Source organism: Anoplophora glabripennis, unplaced genomic scaffold (assembly GCF_000390285.2).
Source record: "Anoplophora glabripennis isolate ALB-LARVAE unplaced genomic scaffold, Agla_2.0 scaffold109, whole genome shotgun sequence".
Classification (NCBI taxonomy): domain Eukaryota; kingdom Metazoa; phylum Arthropoda; class Insecta; order Coleoptera; family Cerambycidae; genus Anoplophora; species Anoplophora glabripennis.
Window position 1 is genome coordinate 953,599 of NW_019416246.1, and position 18,816 is coordinate 972,414.

The window sequence follows — 18,816 nt, forward strand, 5'->3', positions numbered from 1 at the left end:
ATCAAGGACTGAAAGTGAAATACAGATTTTGAGCAGTATCAAATTCGGTTCAGAGTAGCTATTTCTACATAATTTGAAAAAAAGATCTAGTCATTGGTATGGGCATTAGAAAATGTGTAGGGATGTGTCAAACAAAAAAGTTAAAGTTGTCTTACAGATCTGGATAGGCCATTATTTCCAATCAAAGTTTTGAGACTTTTCAGTTTTTTTTTGTAGAATGTGCGATATGCGAGTAAAACGAAAAATACGATAATGATATTTGTCTACTATTCTTACCTAATTTCTCAACAATTATTAGAGGTATAATATTATTGGAAATATTGTATCCAATCGTCTAATAAACTTAATTGAAATAAATGCGAATTTGTGCAAAATTGTAAGGCATTCTGATTTTCACCAAACACCTGCTACTAAAAATGCGCCTAACTTTGTTAAAATTTTTAGATTGAATGAATAAAATACTCTAACTAAAGAGGTATAAAATTTTGTATTTGAAACTGGTCTACACAAATTTGCAAAACATTATCTGTAATATCAAATTTATTCTTTTTTTACAGGAATTGTCAAACGTGAGTGAGGTCCATAATTGTCAACGGGCCTCCTAGTTCAAACAAAATCGTACTACTTGAATTAAGAATTCAAGGGGAATATAGAAGGTTTTGATAAAAGGAAACATATCTGGAACAAATATATATTTACACGAAAAAAAGCAAAATCACCATTATTTAATAATTTTCATATTCATTCATCGTCCTCATCTGCACAATTATCATCTGAAACAACGAACGCAATCCTAAGCCTTATGCAGGTATTGTCTTCTTCTTCATCTTATTTTCGGTTTTCTCTTTTTTAAAAATAATATTAAACTAAGACATAATAAATTTTGTCCATAATGAACATGAACGACATGGATTCTATTATAGTTATCCAAAGTCACCATTCTCATTGTTTCAGGTGATAATTCTGCAGAGGAGGATGATGAATGAATATGAAAATAATAATAATGGTGTTTTTGCTAATTTTCTTGTAAATACAAATTGTTCCAAATATGTTTCCTTTCATCAAATCCAGGGCACTAGCGCGCAGTTAGAATAACATTTTCAACTTTTTCAGCGGAAAGTCAAGAAATGCCATTTTTTCAACACGATCTAACGACGTTGTGGTTTGTCCAGGCTTTAGAGTTATTGTACATATTTGTAGGAAATTTTATCTACTTTAATTTGGTATATCATAGTTATAATTAAAAAACGCTTAGTTTTCGAGTTATAGTTAAAAAACTGAAAAAAGTGCCGAAAATTTGAGGTTTTTTGCAATTTTCCTTGTGAAGCCGACGCCTGGCGAGGTGGCAAACCTCAAATTCGGATTCAGCACCCCAAAAAACATATAGAACCGGTCAGAAAAAACTTCTACATTTTCTTCCTGGAAAAAAACTTTGCTTACTGGATTAATTCTACCAAGTCTGAAATCTGTATCTTGAATGGTTCCTGAGTAATAAAAATCCGAAGCCTTGAAGAATCGTTTTAAGAAAAATCATTGCTCTCGTGTTTTTGTTTCATGAAAGGAATAAGCCCTGAAGTTTCTGGCAATGTTACAGCCTGTAAATATCTGAGAGTATATACAACAAAATACCAAAAACAGAGAAATAATAAATGTCAACACAGAAACAGTAACAAAACTGTTAAAATATAATCCCAAGAGTGCTTATGAACATAAAGTATACATGGACGGATCAGTAATTAAATATATCCTGACAATTTTAATACGATGTAGTTTACTTGAAATAATAGTCAATAAGTGATTCCAATGATTGGGTCACGTAATAAAAACAAATACCTATAAAGAAAGACAGACGTGAAAGGAAGAAGTAAAAGAAGCTGTAAAGAAAATAGAAATAAAATAGAATAGGGGGAAGTGTAAAAAGCTGTGGAAATATACGCTTCTATTAGTTTTAAACCGAAAGATAAAAACGCTGTTTGGATTAATTACATCTCTACATTTCGTGTACATTTGAGGAGTGTAGCTATAAATCACATTTTTCTATTTCTGAAGAATCAGAGAATACTGAAATTATTGAAATGATAATTACTAAAATATTGCCCATTTTCCGCTAAATATGCCTAGTAATTGCTGATAGGATGTATCTTTTTAGAAAAGTGTTGTAGGCGAAACTTAAATGTAAATGAAAAATAATAATATATACATTTTTGAATAATTTTAAAATCCAAATTATATATTTTTTTTACTGTCATTATCTGAAAGTGCCAAACTGAGTAGTCGGTTTGAAAGGACTACTTATAGTGAAGGCGTTGTGGATTTGTGGACCATCTTTTGTTCGTGTGGTGATTTTTTAAATTTTAGGCTTATCTTAAAAAAAACAACGTAATGCACTGAAATTGGTACAGTAAGTGTGTGCATCTAGTTAGTGTTTTTAGTCAGTAATTTTTTATCATCTGCTAGCTATGGGCTTTTCCATTTTATTGCGTAATTTTCTTGGGTTAAGTTTTTTCCGGTGTATGTCATTATATTATTAACAGGTATTTATTTAAATTACGGAAAATGCATCTTTTTTTTAAGAGAAATGAATGGATACTACATTAAAAGTGGTTTTCCTGTACGAAAATAAACCAGTTTAATACAATTTTGTTTGCTTAAAAAGTTATCAGCTTCAATTTAACTCTCTAATAATAATTAATAACATATATTTTTAAGCAGGCGAAATTAAATTAAGCTTGATCTAAGTCGGTTGGTCTGCACATATCACTTTTTAAATGAGATACAGGATGTCAAATTAATTTTGTTTTACTTTTTTTTGTCGTGATATATAAAGGAAGAGCAATGACGAAATTAAACTGAATTAATCTTGTGGCGACATAGAAATCATCTATCTGCAAATGATTCACTACAACCACCAGTGGCGTAGTAGACTGATAGTCAGAGCCGCTTTTTTAAACAGAATTTCTACATCTACATTTAGTTTCTACAACTAAATTTTTAAAACAAAAACCTACAGCATGAAACTTTTTTATTTTATAAAGTGTATTTTTCTGATAATTTATATATTTTTTTTATATTTTTCGGCGTGGTCAGTCAATTGTTATAAACAAAAAAGTTGTAAAAAAACATTACTCGCGGAATGGCTTTGAAAATAGTTTTTAATTGTAAAATGGACCAAAATAAACAATTTTTGTTCTTTGACAAAAATTCGAAAATTGCTTCGTTTCCGAGATATTTACAATTTAATGTGAAAAAAGTGACGAAATCGACACTGTCATAATTTTTTTCTCAAAAACTACTGCCATTCGGCGATTAATGTTTTTTTTACAACTTTTTTGTTTATAACAATTGACTGACCACGCCGAAAAATATGTAAATTATCAGAAAAATACACTTTATAAAATAAAAAAGTTTCATGCTGTAGGTTTTTGTTTTAAAAATTTAGTCGGTTACCTTCATTTAGAAGCATCTTTTTAGGGGTGCACCGCACGCCTATAAGAAAATGTAGCATCTGTTTTTAACTATACAGTATCAGAATTTTATCGAGGAAACATCTCATCGGACATGGCATCTATCCTAAACTTACCCGATATAATATTTCTTGTGTTCGAAATATTAAATCACACCATTTTCAATTATTCTTCGGTTATTAAACTAACAATATGAACATATTTTCATTTTCTAAAACGTCGACTCGAAAAAATATTAAAAATATTGAACTCAGTTGTCCCATGTGACATCATAGATAACTTTCATATTAATAGTGGATTTATGTATCTAATGAGAATATAGAAACTTTCTAAAATATGTACCTAATATTGATATTAGGACCTTCTGACTTTTAAATCACGAAACATTTTTATCAAAACAATATTAAACCTATGCTGCCACCTCGCATTAGATAAATCCTATGTACGGTAAGATTGTAGGGGAAAACTTTTTTTCTCTTAGCGCCATGGTGACTAATCCTACACTTAATTAAAAACAAAGCGATTGGCGCGCGTTGATATAATATTTATTTTAATTGAATGATCAATTATGAATATTCGATCGATTAATTGACACGATATTCCTTTTAAGTTTTCTTGTTGATATCTTACAACAAATTGATGGCAAATCACTGGCGTTTTAATAGGCGATTAAAGCGATCGATCAAGCCATAAGAAAGGGCATTGTCGGCTGTCAACTAGGATATGTCACAGCGAGTTAGTTCGCTTCGGTACCAGACCGGCAAATTCATCAGATTAGTCATGAAAACACGCCTTTTCAGCTTTATCCTCACTGACAGTTATCCCTTATCATTCCACTATTTTTATGGGCTGGTAAAATATTATACTTACGTATGTCTTTGTGTGAATTTCGAGAAATAAGTATCGTCTAGGTACCATTTTGAGATATACATTTTTTAAATCCTTCCCCTTAACATTTCCACAACACCTCCATGAAGAAGAAAACTGAGGATATAACTTCCATGTTAACAACTTGGTTTTCTTGTTTCGACCATCTTTGTAATCAACAAAGCATTAGGAAATGCCACAGGATATTTTTTGGACAGAAATGCAGAAGTTAAAGTTAACACAGGTGGTCTTCCTAGCCTTTGAAAAGATGAGTGAATCTTTTGCTTATAAATTTCATACATTATTTTTTAATAAAAAATATTAAAATGCATAAAATCTGAATAAAGTTACAAACATGTCAAAGTCACAAGTGCCAAAAAGTGTAAATAAAATCACTTTAACAATATTTTCTTGAACAAATATGGCAAAAAAAATACTTAATCATATTTGACAAAACTAACTAACTTTGGTCAATTTAGGTTCTTAAAGTACATAAAGATGTGGGGGAATTATTATAGTAGGTGGTATTTAGGTACTTAAAGCATTTAGGTATTTAAAATATCTTCTGCTGGATTTTGAAGACAACAATCCTTATTTGTGAAAATTATATATTATTATAAAGGCGTCTTTTTCAGTTTTTGCACAAAATTCAGTGGCGTGCGTGGTATTTTTCTATGATTTCAGGTGTTTTATTTATAAGCCAAACTTATACTATAGATATCTTTAAAATGGAACAAAAATACACAGTAAAATTTCATTCTAAACGATATGAACTATCATGTTTTTATACACAAAAAGTACGCAATGAATATATTTTTTTATAATAATTGAACTATTTACCTAATGATAAAATCATGTAGGTATGCCATAACAATGAAAAATATGTATGGTACAGTACATAAAATAGTACAAGTATACAAGGTGTTTTGTAAATAAGGGTGAAATATTTTAGGGGGTGGTTGTCGCAGTTAATTTGTGAAAAAAATTTCATATAAATGTAGGTCGAAATATGCTTCGTTTCCGCGATACAGTCTTTAAATTTTAATTTTTTATTTATTTTTATTAATTATTTTAGTTCTAAAGATCTCGAAGGTCGAAATTTGAAAAACACTTTGGAGGGATAAATGTGCATTTTTTGGGGTGAATTTTTACTTGCACCAGTGGCGTTCGTCCGAGAATGCCACAATCTATGTTAATTAAAAAAATGGTACGTCACTGACTTTTTCCAGTTTTAATATTTTTTTAAAAAATTCGCCATCAGTTCTGAATGAAATTGGTCTCTTGAATTTTTTTCGTAAGATGCACCGTTTTTGAGTTATTGCAAGTTGTGTATTTTTAATTTCTATTGATACATTATCTAGTAGGTTGCTGTCAATATTTCTAAATAAAATACAACCATCAAATTTCGAATCAATATCTTCACAACTCTATGAAATAATTAATAAAAATAAATAAAAAATTAAAATTTAAACACTGTATCTCGGAAACGAAGCATATTTCGACCTACGTTTATATGAACTTTTTTCCCAAAATAACTTCAGCAACCACCCCCTAAAATATTTCGCACTTATTTACAAACGCCCTGTGTAATGAAAAATATCCGTATCGTTTTGTTAAAATCCTGGGAGCTCAAACTAGGCATAATTCTAAGACTAAAAAACGCAAAGTGATAGGCCGATCTCTATTTGTTTCGAGGTTACAGGTTTATGAAACTGTGAAGAGTAAATGAATGTATTTAAATTCGTAAAACAAATAAAAATATATTTTATTTTACAAATGTTTAATGACATTTTCAAAATGTCAAAATTACAAAGTTTTTCAGTCTGCTTTAGTCCGCTTCATATTCCCAAAATTTGAACGTAACTACTTATACAGAACACAGACACCACAGGGTTCTACTAAAAAAAATTCTTGCAAAATAAAAAAGGTACTTATTCGACACCACAAATAACGATCAAAGATATTGATACGATTTTTCTCGTTCAATTTTCATTGAAATATGAAACTTTATTATACTACTTTTAAGATATTTCAGTTTTGAAAGATTACGCCAATTATAAATAAATTTGAAACAATTCTTACAATATTTTTTACATTTATTAGGTATAACATTATTTTAAGAATTTGGTTTTCCTAGTTTCATAGAAATACGTATTATTCAACAAAATGAGAATATATATAATATAACACTAAACAGTTCTGTGCAATAATTTTGCAAAGTAATGATTGTTTCTTTCATTGCTTTTCAAAGAAACCACGGACTGTTATTATAAAATGATTTTAAAAATAATAACTATTAACTTAATTACAGGAAGTGAGATTGCATATTTTCATATCAATAGTATACTTCCACATTATGCTGTCGGGTTGGGAATATCACACAATATAATCATATAAACAGGTATACATATACAAACACAAAAGCGTATCGATTTGAAAATAATATTAAAGTGCTATTGTGACACTATATTACAGGGTTGCGATAAAGTAATGAATAAATTAGATAATTTTTAACAAATGACCTGTTAAAAAAACGCTGGACAAGTCGATGTTTATTGAAAAATAGATATTTATTATACAAGGGAAAAAAGTACTAGATTTTAGCTCGAGGTTGTGTTGTCTCCCGACGCGAAGCGGAGGGACACAAAAAACCGAGAGGTAAAATCTACTTTTTTCCCGTGCATAATACACTATTTTTTCTGTGACGGGAAAAACAACGATTTAATATTGAAAAAACATTATTACAATATATTAGTCACTAAAGTTTTAAATTGGTAGGCTGTTATACTTATAGCGGCATTTACATCTGCGTTGCTAAGGAAACCTTTAAAGTAATCAAATATCTGTCAATTTAATTCTGTGATTTGATTTAAAAATTGCGAATTTAGTGGTTGTTTAGCAAGGATTTTATACAAGAGGATTGCTTAATAACAAACTTATTTCCGCGAAACTAGGTTATGTTGTGTGACGTCATTATGTTACCTCGAATTTAGTGGGAACTTTAACACTGAAAGGAAAAATTAACTTATTCCTTAAAAACATATTAAGTTTAATAATATTGACAAATAATTAAACAGACATTAAAAATAGTGATACGTTCCTACAATATTAGAATATTTAGGTGGTTTAATTTGCACAGCGATTAGAAAAATATAGTAGCCGTTTACTTAGAAATATACTATTTTTTAGATATAATAAAGAATAGGGAATGGAGTTAAAAAAGTTACCAAAAATATAATATACAAGATTGTCGTTTCACTACTTTTGTTTGAATTACAAAAACACACCTACCATTTGAATATCACTGCTCGTACAACCTATGAACAATAAAGTTATTACGTAAGGATAAATATTCAAAATTGAAAGGAAAAATTTTAATTATTGGAATGGATAAAATCGCACTCAGTAAAATAGCATATTCTTTCACGAGCAGGTCCTACAGTTAGCATGGCTTATACCTATGGGAGCGCTGCATGAGGCTAAGATTTGCTTCTTGATTAAACATTTGTTTATTGTTTGATTTATATGTTTTAGGGTAGTAAATTTTGAAGTTCTGTTAAAATAGCACTATGCACTTCTAAGTTATTACAGTTGAATTAAGCACCTAAACCAAGGGTCGGCAAGTAATTTTAAGCACAACAGTCCACATACTTTTGAAAATTTTTAACAAGGTCCAGAAAAAAAACTCGTATACCTTACTAATTTTTTATTTTAATTTGCATTCACAAAATAATATGAAATACAATAGATAGGCGCTTTTGTATTCAAAAATCAATGGCAGAAATTACATTTGCAGTCTCGAGTCAGTTTTTTATACTAATCATTAAAAAATGATAAAGGTGGCCCTCAAACGTATTCTTATCTATAGAAAAATATGTTTTTAAATAATTTGGATATCTAATTATACTTTAAAAAATTTTTTGGCAGTCCAGTTTTTTATCTTCCGCGGTCCGGATCTGGACCATGGTCCGCCAGTTGCCGACCGCTGACCTAAACTATATAGAACTGCAGTTTCAGGTATATTTTCTAAGTTGCTATGTTTTAAAATTTCTTGCACAACTGCTTTTTTTTTACTCTGAAGTGGCAAATGCATCCTGGGAACAGCCATTTTCTTTAACATTTTTTTTGTAGGTAATCCTAAAAACACATTACTTAAGTAATTTTCATTAAATTAAAAGAAACCCAATATTATAATACTTGTTATATGTACTAACCTAAAAGTTCATTCTTCAGGTCTCTCTCAAAATCATTACTGGTAAAATGAATAGAACATATTCGGCTATGATTCGGATTAAAACTGTCCTGCCTCTTGCAACGATTTATTCACTCCTTGTAAACTGTTTGTGAAACTAAATTATTAGATTTTGAAAATGGGAAAAATTTGATATCTTCCCCTTTGGCTTTTACCCCAACAAAACTGTTATTGCAGCCATAAACTGCACATCGAAGACCAGGCATCTTTTTTTTTATTAAAGATTAACCTAAAAACAAAGAAATTTAAGTATTTATATACATGCCTAAAAAAATATATTAAATTTATTACCTTTTGAGCAAAATTGAAATTCTATTACAGGCTCTAAAGTCTCTGAACACTAAACTAACACAAACACAAATAGTAACATAATGATAACAAACTATATTAATAAGTTAACAAGAAATTACAACAACAAACTACGTATATAACATCAATTAATAATAACAGTGAGGATAAATCCTCTAAACGAACAATAATCCACAAAAAACACACGGAAAGTAAGGAAAATGAGCCGTTTTACATATTGTAAACATAGCACGGAGGTAACGTAGTGACGTCACGTATTCGAGCGTTTGACATTTTATTTGGCGAACATAGGCTTAAATGGGATCGAGCAATCCTCTTGTATAAAATCCTTGGCTGTTTAGTAGTTATTTTGAATAATACAAAGTTAAAAAATGTCTGATTCCGCGTCTTCTCTGACTCCACCGGAGTTAGTAGAAGCAGCGAAAGTAGCGTCACAAAAATTATTGCCAGCTAAATCGCAGAAAATTTACGAAACCGCGTATTCAAGATTTATGAAATGGAGGATGAAAAATATATGCAGTTCTTTTTCGGAGACGGTGTTATTGGCTTTTTTTTGTGGAACTGGCACAACAACAAAAGCCATCAACAGTGTGGTCGAATTATTCAATGATTAAAAGTTTGTTAAAATCCAATAATAATATAGACATTTCAAAATATTTCGAACTAATTACATTTCTGAAACAAAATGGGAAAGGTTATACGCCCAAGAAATCTGCGATTTTTACGATTATACAAATTAATGATTTTTTAAATAATGCTCCTGATGAAGTTTATTTAATGGCCAAGGTTGTTGTTGTATTTGGGATTGCAGGAGCTTGTCGAATTTGTGAAATCAGCCAGGTAAGATTAGATGATATTGAAGATTCGGGAACGCTATTAATTGTGAAACTTAAGCAAACAAAGAATGATGTAAACAGGAGATTTGTAGTTACTGAAGAATATGTTAAATTTTACCGAATGTACATAGCCCTTCGTCCAGCAGCAGCAAAAGATCGTCGCCTGTTTTATGCATATCGCAATGGGAAATGTATCAATCAGGTTGTGGGTAAAAATCAGTTTTATAAGATACTTGAAACAGTAGCTAATTTTTTTCAACTTCATTTCATTCAGGTCATTCATTTCGGAGATCGTCTGCTACATTTTTAGTTGAATCTGGAGGAGACTTGATGACACTAAAGAAACATGGCGATTGGAAGTCATCAACGGTCGCTGAAGGATATATTGATGAATCGGTAGCACATATGACAGAAATAGCTAATAAAGTGTTTAGCACGTGTGGCAGTGCTGAAATAACATCTGATTTGCGACCAGGTACATCAACGGCTGTTGTGTCCATGACAGAAAAAAATACACAAGAAACATGTCATTTGTGCAATGTACATTTAATAATTGTACTTTTGGTGTAAAGGAAATGTAACTTCTATATAATACACTGAAAAAACAGTTACTTTTTATTAAAGCAGTCGGTTGTTTTGAATGCAGTTAGTTTACATTTATGCTGGTTACATTGAGTTAAACCAGCTACATTCAATACAAGTCATTTGATTTGTTTGAATTAAAAAAAGAAACAGTTTACAATAGATTTGTCTATAATTAACAAATTAGATTTAATATAACCATTTATGATTTTAGAATATTTGTTAGGCGAATTAAAAGAATAAATTTTTAATACAAATTTATATTCGTTTTTATTTAATAAATATTATTTTATATTGGCCTATCAAACGTTACAATTAAAATTTAAAGGGAAATTATTCCAAATATATAATTTCTTAAATGTGAACCAGCTGGTTATAAAAGTTAAATTTTTATATAGTTTAAAACTATTATCAGTTCAATATTAAAAAGTATTATTTAAAAATTACTCCAATCACGTGACCAAGTTATGCTCTCCCCTGACAGTCGTATTTTTGCCATCATGGCGACTCTGTGTGCAAGGTGGCAGTAGTGAATTGTGTAGTTCAGTAGGCTAGTATGGACTATATCAAAAGGTAGTGTTTCTTGTTGTTCTTAGATCATATTCATAATATAGCATGTGCATATAGTTACAGAGTGATGTGTTCCGTTTGCTCGTAATTAAAATGTATGCAGAAACTGTAGAAGCTAGGGCCAAACAAGTAACAATCGTCAAAAAGTCAGTTTTAGATAAGGACATAGTGTTGCAGTTGTAGTTCCATAAATTTATAATAAAACCCAATTTAAAAATCCGAAAATTATTTTTAATCATTAAACTGTCAACAACTATGACACGTAGTTTTGAACGATATATTTAAGTCTTAAAATTAATTTTCGAATAAAAGTATCGTATATATACTATGTACTTTTTCTATTAGTAGGTCTCAACACTATGTACCTTTTCAAATTTAATTAGTTTAAGTTATCTAATTATCAGTTTAATTAAATTTGAGAAAGTATATAATTTTGAGACTAATCAAGAAAGAAATACGTCCAATATTAGTGTAAAAAACAATTCACTTTTTATAAACCATTGATTTATTAATATTAAAATAACCTATTTTCACTGAAAAACTGTTAGTTCACATTAAGCTAAGACATATTTCTAATAATCTTATGTCATCTACATCTTAAAATATGTAGATTAATAATAAAGATGCGAAATGTAATAATACAGTAAAAATAAATTAACATTCAAATAAGATTTATTACAAAACTATGAACTTATTATTAGTTACTTTTCACACTATATAAGCTAGGCAATATCCAAAACTAGGATTAGTTCATGGCAAACGATATTTATTTAGTCCAAATAAATCCTTTTTTCAGTGTAAAATATTCTAAATTTAAATATCTACCTTATGTATATTGTATATATCTAGGAAAAAAGTACTCACTTTTTTCCCGGGGAATACAGCAATTTCATAAAAAGCGACATTTTGTTACCTGTCAACAGAGATAAAATGTCAAACTTTTTTCCCGTGTGACGTAATGAAAATTGTTGGAACTATCATGTCATTTAAATTTGTTTTAAAAGTCATTTCATATTTAATATCATGTTCCTCTAATTTTTAAAATATTTTACTTTAATCTGACATTTATAGTATATTTTACAAGAAAAGAACACGTCGCTTTGTCGATGAACAAAATTAAATATACTAAACGGTAGTATTGCCATTAGTCAGCCGTGATTTTCTCGAAATTGTATGAAAAAAAAAGTAAAGAGCTAAAATTCAAGATCATTGCACTACTGATTAGATGGTGAATAAATTTTAAAATTTTTCACATTAAATAGTTAATAAAATTTTAAAATATGGTATGCATTTAACTCTTCATCAGACAATCTCTCGAAAACGGTTAGCCTGAGAGATTTCAATCAACTATACCTTTTTTGCTTAAAATTGATAAGGGAATAAAAGCACTGATACGAAACGTCAATGTACAGGGTAGCAAAAAAGTTAGGGCCAATTTAATTCAAGCGTAGTCTTATAGGTAGCGCCCTGGTGACATATTTAAATTTAGCATCCTAAAAAAACCCCGTCCCCCAAGTTTTATGCCCACATTCAAATTTGTTTGGAAATTATTCCTAAAAAATCCAAAAAATAAAAAACTTTAACATCCTCTATATCGAAAAAAAAGTCTTATTTTGACCTCAAAAACACGCCCCTTTGTACTGAATATTAATTTAACAATGTTGGGTTAAATCTTGAGTAATCATATTTAATTTTATGCTTCACATAAACATCTCATGAAAATAACAAGAAATTACTACATTTTGAATAAAACGAATATACAGAGCCTTCATAAATTATTACAAACCACGTGACCGCCGAGCTTAGGCAACCAACATTACACGGCTGGTACTATCAACTAAAAATCCCCAAATCCTAGCGTCACCAATATTAATGATTCGTTTACAATGAACGATGACAATCACCAAGTGATGAAACAAAATGTTGGTTTTAATTACGTAGCTTGTAATCATTTATGAAGGCTCCTTCATAAAGAAAATTATAACCGCTCACTAAAAGTGCTATCTTGATTAACTAATTGCGTAATAGTTACTCTTTGCATCAAATAACATATAAATGCAGATATTTTAAAAGGATCTTAATTTTTAAGTAATTTTTGATAATTTGTATGTTATTAAAATATACAATTTTATATTCAAAGTTAAAAAAAGATTTTTCAAATAGTTTAAGTATTTTTATGTGTTTCTTAAATCACACGTAATGTATTTAATCCGGCATTGGAAAAACCCGACTAAATGTTAGAAGTATATGGTTATTTGGAACCTTTCTGTCTATAGATAATGTTTTTTTGTAAAACATGTATCTCGTTAATTGCTTCTGAATCGATAAATTATTCTTTGGTGCATTCTTGCCTTATGATATTCTCACCAAAAATAAATGCTAATCGTTCATAATTATACTAATTTATACTTTTTACTGCGTATAACTTTACACGTTTGTTTTATTTATGTATGTTATATAAGTTTCTTTCTACGCACAAACAGTGCATAAGTACAACATTAAAATTTAGAATTTTGTAGATAATTATTGATGTTAATAGCTATTTATATTGTGGTAAATAATTAATTTACTAATTATAATCTGCTAATGGAATTATATAAGAACTATAAATCATTAAATAAGTAAATTGTTTATTTTCATAACAAATAAAAAAATAATAGGTCTGAAGTTTCTTTGTCACTACAATATTCTTATTTCAGTTTTTCAGAATGTTGGCAATGTAACAACAATGTAAGTACCTAATAAAAATGTAATGTAAAATTTTTTCAGTTTGCACTCTTCTTTTCAAGTTTTACTTTCCTTTAGAAGTAAAAATTCTTTTCACGGAATGTTATTTTTCTATCTTGCAAACTGAAAATTTTCACAGAACAGTGTAGACATTTGTTAGAAATGAAAGAAATATACGGAAGGGGTTGCACATATATTAACAAATATTTTTTTCTTGATCAAACTGATAAATATAAACAGGGGTCTTCTTATTTTTCACAAAATTATCATTTTTCTTAAAGTTACAGCATTGTGATGTGTGAAGAATGGAACGTTAATATAAATTAAAATTTAAATATATGAAAAAAAATTATATTGCAGTTGATTATGAAAAAAAATATTTTCCAAATATATGTGCAACCCTTTACAAGACCTCATGGTGGGCCACCTGTACTTTTCATTTAATTTGAAATTTTTTCGTCAGGAAAATCTCCCCCTAAAAAAGCGTATGGGTCCTATGTTTCGTTGTCAAAATATGACCACTTTAATTTTCACAAGTTGTCACAACTATAGTGAAATATACAGGATGGACCAATTTCAACAACTTCATGAGGTCTGTCTTCATCGATCTTATATGTACTAGAGCCGGTACCGTCTATTTGAAAGCACAACGATTGTTTTATTATGTTTAGGGTACTGACTCGGAGCTGTGATGGAGGAGAGGGTATTGGAACCATATAGCAGTAGCGCACCTAGAAAAAAAATTAGAGGGATTCAAATTCAAATGCAGATGTTAAAACTCTGGTTCCTCCTATATGTATACACCTCTGGTTTCGTCGCTAGCAAACATCGTGTATACTGAAATAATCATCCACTCATAGCAAAGTACCTTAAAATCCTTCACATTTACAAAATAAACTTGGACCATGCCGAATCTAGTAAATATAAAGTCGATTATCTCTCCTACTTACTAAAATATAAATTAAAGGGTCAAAGATGTTTAAAGCTGGAGGTAATTGCGAAATTCGAATACTAATATTTCGATTTGTTGTTTTTTTCCATGTTTTACTTACTTTTTACTTACTTATTTTATTTACTTAGTATTCAGTAAGTGCTGCCTATGCTTTTCACTATATAATTTTAGATTTTTCAGTTTTAATGCAATATATACATTTTTTAATAGGAACAGTATTCTCTTAAAATCGATATATCCAAAATTATGATACATTATTAAAAAAAAGTAGTTGTATGTTACCTACTTAGCTAAATAAAGAGAAAAATTTATCAAATTTGCATACAACCAGTGGCGGAGATCCTGGGAGACGGCTCTAAGAACCCATGAATCTCTAAGCCGTTAAATATTTTAGAAAATTATCAATCCATTTGATTCTTAATTGTATTTTAAATAAGAAATGTCTCTTCTTCTTCTTACTGTAGTTAGGTTCTACTCAAGTCCCATGGTACCAAAAGCTTTCTTACCAACATTTCTCTCAGCTCCTTGGGTTGCGAAAAGAGTTTTCCGTTCTTCTACTAGGTACTTCTCTGGTTTCATCTGTCAAGTCACATCCTAAACCAGACTATCTACAAGCCTTAGCTTGTATAGGTGTTTCCTAAAGTGACAGTGTCTCCTTATAAGTACCCTCACTTTTATTAGTCGAATTTTATTCAAGCTCAGCAACTCAATCGCTCTTTTCTACAAAGAATACTCCATAAGTTTCTTCGCATGGCTTTTGCCCTGGTCTCTAGGCCCACTATTTCCTATATCCTAACTTAGTCTCTTTGCTCAGAACCTTTCTGACCACATTGGTAGATGTGCCACAAAAGAGCTCCGGACCAGTGAATTCTGTTTCGGATCCCTTCCTAGCAAGTTCATCCGCATTCTCATTTCCGTCAATGCATTTGTGTCCTGGCACCTAACACAGGCTAACTGTATCGGTAGCAGACAGTTCAGTCAGCATTTGTAAACATTCCCACACAAGTTTTGAACTTACCTTGTACCTAAAGCCATGCTTGCGCGAAATTTTCTGGTTAAAATACAGTGGGAAACCTCCCCAGACTGGAGCTTGCACCCCCCACCTAACCATTTTTGAGTCATCCGAAAACCATACCAAGCTCCATGTTTCCAAAGTATTAAACTCCCACTTGTTCCGATCCTCTATTCGAGTCTCGAATGGCTTATGGAATTGAAACCTTGGAACCATCTTGTCGGAGTTGGTTTCTATAATCTTGGAATAGGGACTACCTTTCCAGTCATTATTATTTCTGAGTCGGTATGCTGCCAACTACGCTTCTCTTTCCACCAATATATGAAGCGGTAGCATATTTAGCAAGACTTCTAGCACACCTGTCGGAGTAGATGACATAGCCCCCGTTATAACTAATCGGCCAATCTCTAGATTTTATTTAGTTTCTTCCTCGCTGTGGTCTATTATGTTTTTGCCAACGTACCACAGAGCCATAAAATATCCTAGGTCTTGCTATCAAGGTGACATCCTAAGCTTCAGTCTCCATCTCTACCTATATATTTAACCTGCCAGGAAAGGTGAATACACCTCTTCTAATATCGGTTAAGAACACCCAGTCAAATGTCTTGATGAAAAGTACTATGACCGTCTTGTTCGTGTTTACTGACAGTCTTGCCTCTTACACCAATCATTTATCCATTTCAGAGTCTCCTTCATGAGCTTTGAAACGAAGTTGTTATGTTTCCTGATTAAAAGAACGACCAAGTCGTCCGCATAGCGTTATGTATGAAATTCTTTTCAGTTGAGACCCTCCAAAGCGCCTTGCCCTATTAATCCCCATAATAAGGGCTTTCCTTGCACTCGGACGTCTCTTCCGAAAGGATAACTATCACTGTTCGGTTTTTCAACATGGTATCTATGCAGCGACACAAAGTGTCATCACCCTCTTGCAAACAGCCAAGTTAATAGATTCAAAGCCCCTTCAATATCTAGAAAAACTGCCGGTGCTAGATTTTTATCGTCCATCGCCTTCTCAATACTAAAGGTTATGAATGGAAAATGTCTCTTAGATTTTATTCGAAAAAGGAGTCATTACAGATTTAAAAACTGTTCGTTAGCAAGAAAAATATGTAGGAATCAAACACAATGGAGAAATTTTCAAAATATCAGTTTTACCGAAATACTTAGTGACAGTATTTCTCAGAATCTCTGCCACAGATTGATATCATTGTATATCGATGTAGTCAATTTTTACCTCAATTTAGTCCAGTCACTAGCGCAAATTTCATTAATCTTTCTTGATATTTACAAAAATTTTTAAAAACTTCAACACTCGTTATCTCGAAACTAAGCTTTTTAAAACAAGTTCTCAGAAACTTTTTTTCCTTAACACTATCTCAATGATCATCGTCTTTATTAAGTATCAGATCACACAAGGACCACACTATAATTTTTTACATATTTTATTTGTGATAAAATTTTTTGTTCTGCGTCGTGTATTTTTTCTATGAAACCTATAATGTCTATAGCACACTTATTTATTTTACAGAAACGAAGACTATATTATTTTATACAGATTTTAAAAATAATATTGGATACGTGAACAATTTTAGAGTTGTCCCAGAAATTGAGTTTAACAACTTAGATATATTTGACAGAACAAAAGAAACGCCCCTCGAATTGCTAATACCCTGCTTCTACCCTGTACATTTTGGGTCAAAACTCAAAAGTAAAATATTTTAGTTTACATGAAATGAAATTCATGGAAATTAATTATTGTTTTATATAATACAAACTGTCAATTAAAATAATTAAAAATTGTGTTTGACAACTTATGATACAAATTCTATGTTCAAATGTTTCTAGATTTAAGGTCTAATTATTATCTTTTAACTAGTTTTAATTTACTGTAAATATAAATTAAGTTATATTTATTTTAAGTTGTGTTTAATATGTATCTAGTCAATTATATTATCTCATTTACGTGCTTGTATACTTATAAATATACTGAGGCTTTACGATGCATTCAATGTTTCGTATAATTATTATACCCCTCTTTTTCTAATATTCCAGAATTCCTAGACCTGATATAAAAAAGTATTTTTCTCGATTTTATATAGTATTAAACAACAGAGGACATTAAAAAATTACCACATGTCTAACATCTCCATAAAATAAGTACTTTAGAAAATTATAACTTAAAAAATTAAAGATAATACATATCAGTTTTTAGATATATTTTTGAAATTTGAGCTGTTTAATTCCTTCGAGAAAAATACTTCTTTTTTCTTCACTCAGTAGTAGGTACAATAATTGTTTTACATAAATTGTTTAAAATAAGTGACATTTTAAACATAAGCCATTTACAAAAATTAAACGGAAACATATATTTTTTTCTTAATAGTCTAGTGATCAATATTTTATAAGTAAAAAAATAGCATGAGGTAAAAATAAAAAAAGTTAGGAGATGAAATAGTGATTGTCAGTCTTCAAAACTACCCCTTAAGCAACATGTGAGTCGTAACTAGTACTGCGAAAATTGATGATGACGCCCTTAAAAAAGTCTGTTTGGAAATGAAAGAGAGTAATAAAACCCCGAGATAAGAACCGGCCATGGGCGTGCTAATATTTCGTTCCAGGTAATTATCGGGTAACACTAATGCTAACAGGTAATCGGTGTACATTAGTATATTTTACTGGATACATCATAGGGTAGAATAGAGCTGAATATACGAAGACGTACTAGTGCAGTAGAGTAAAATTCGACTTGTGTTTAGTGACTAAAGTACACTCATTTTATTTTAAAAAAGAAATACCGACGCTAAACAAAATTTTAAGTGAACTTTCAGAGGACAACGATTTGCCAAAAATCAGTAGAAGCAACAAACTTGGGTCAACGAGGGATATACTGTAACAAAAGTATGGCAAGATAAAAATGTAAAAGTTTTCGACAAGCATTTCTGGATGGACTTTCAACAGGGTTCAAGGCACCTTCAGGTAAAGGTCGAAGATTAATAGTGACACATATAGGTACTGCCAGTGGTTTTGTAGATGGCGGTTTACTTTTATTTGAATCTAAAAATACAGGTGACTATCACGAAGACATGTTGGATCTTATTCCTCCGGGGTCTGTAACTGTCATGGATAATGCCAGTTACCATTCACGGCAGACCGAGCGGACGCCTACGACTGCTTGGAGGAAAGCCGATATAATTCAATGGTTATCCGGAAAAAACATTTCTTTTGAAACAAATATGGTGAAAAAG

At 30.5% G+C, this 18,816-nt stretch overlaps 1 long non-coding RNA gene across 1 annotated transcript; it reads right to left on the reverse strand.

The window, feature by feature from the left end:
- Positions 1–8,024: 8,024 nt before the first annotated feature.
- LOC111692288 lies at positions 8,025–9,297 on the reverse strand. The gene is made up of 3 exons (XR_002763191.1): positions 8,875–9,297; positions 8,546–8,812; positions 8,025–8,468 (listed from the first exon to the last, which is right to left on the reverse strand). It is a non-coding gene; the product is annotated as an uncharacterized LOC111692288 (long non-coding RNA).
- Positions 9,298–18,816: the final 9,519 nt, after the last annotated feature.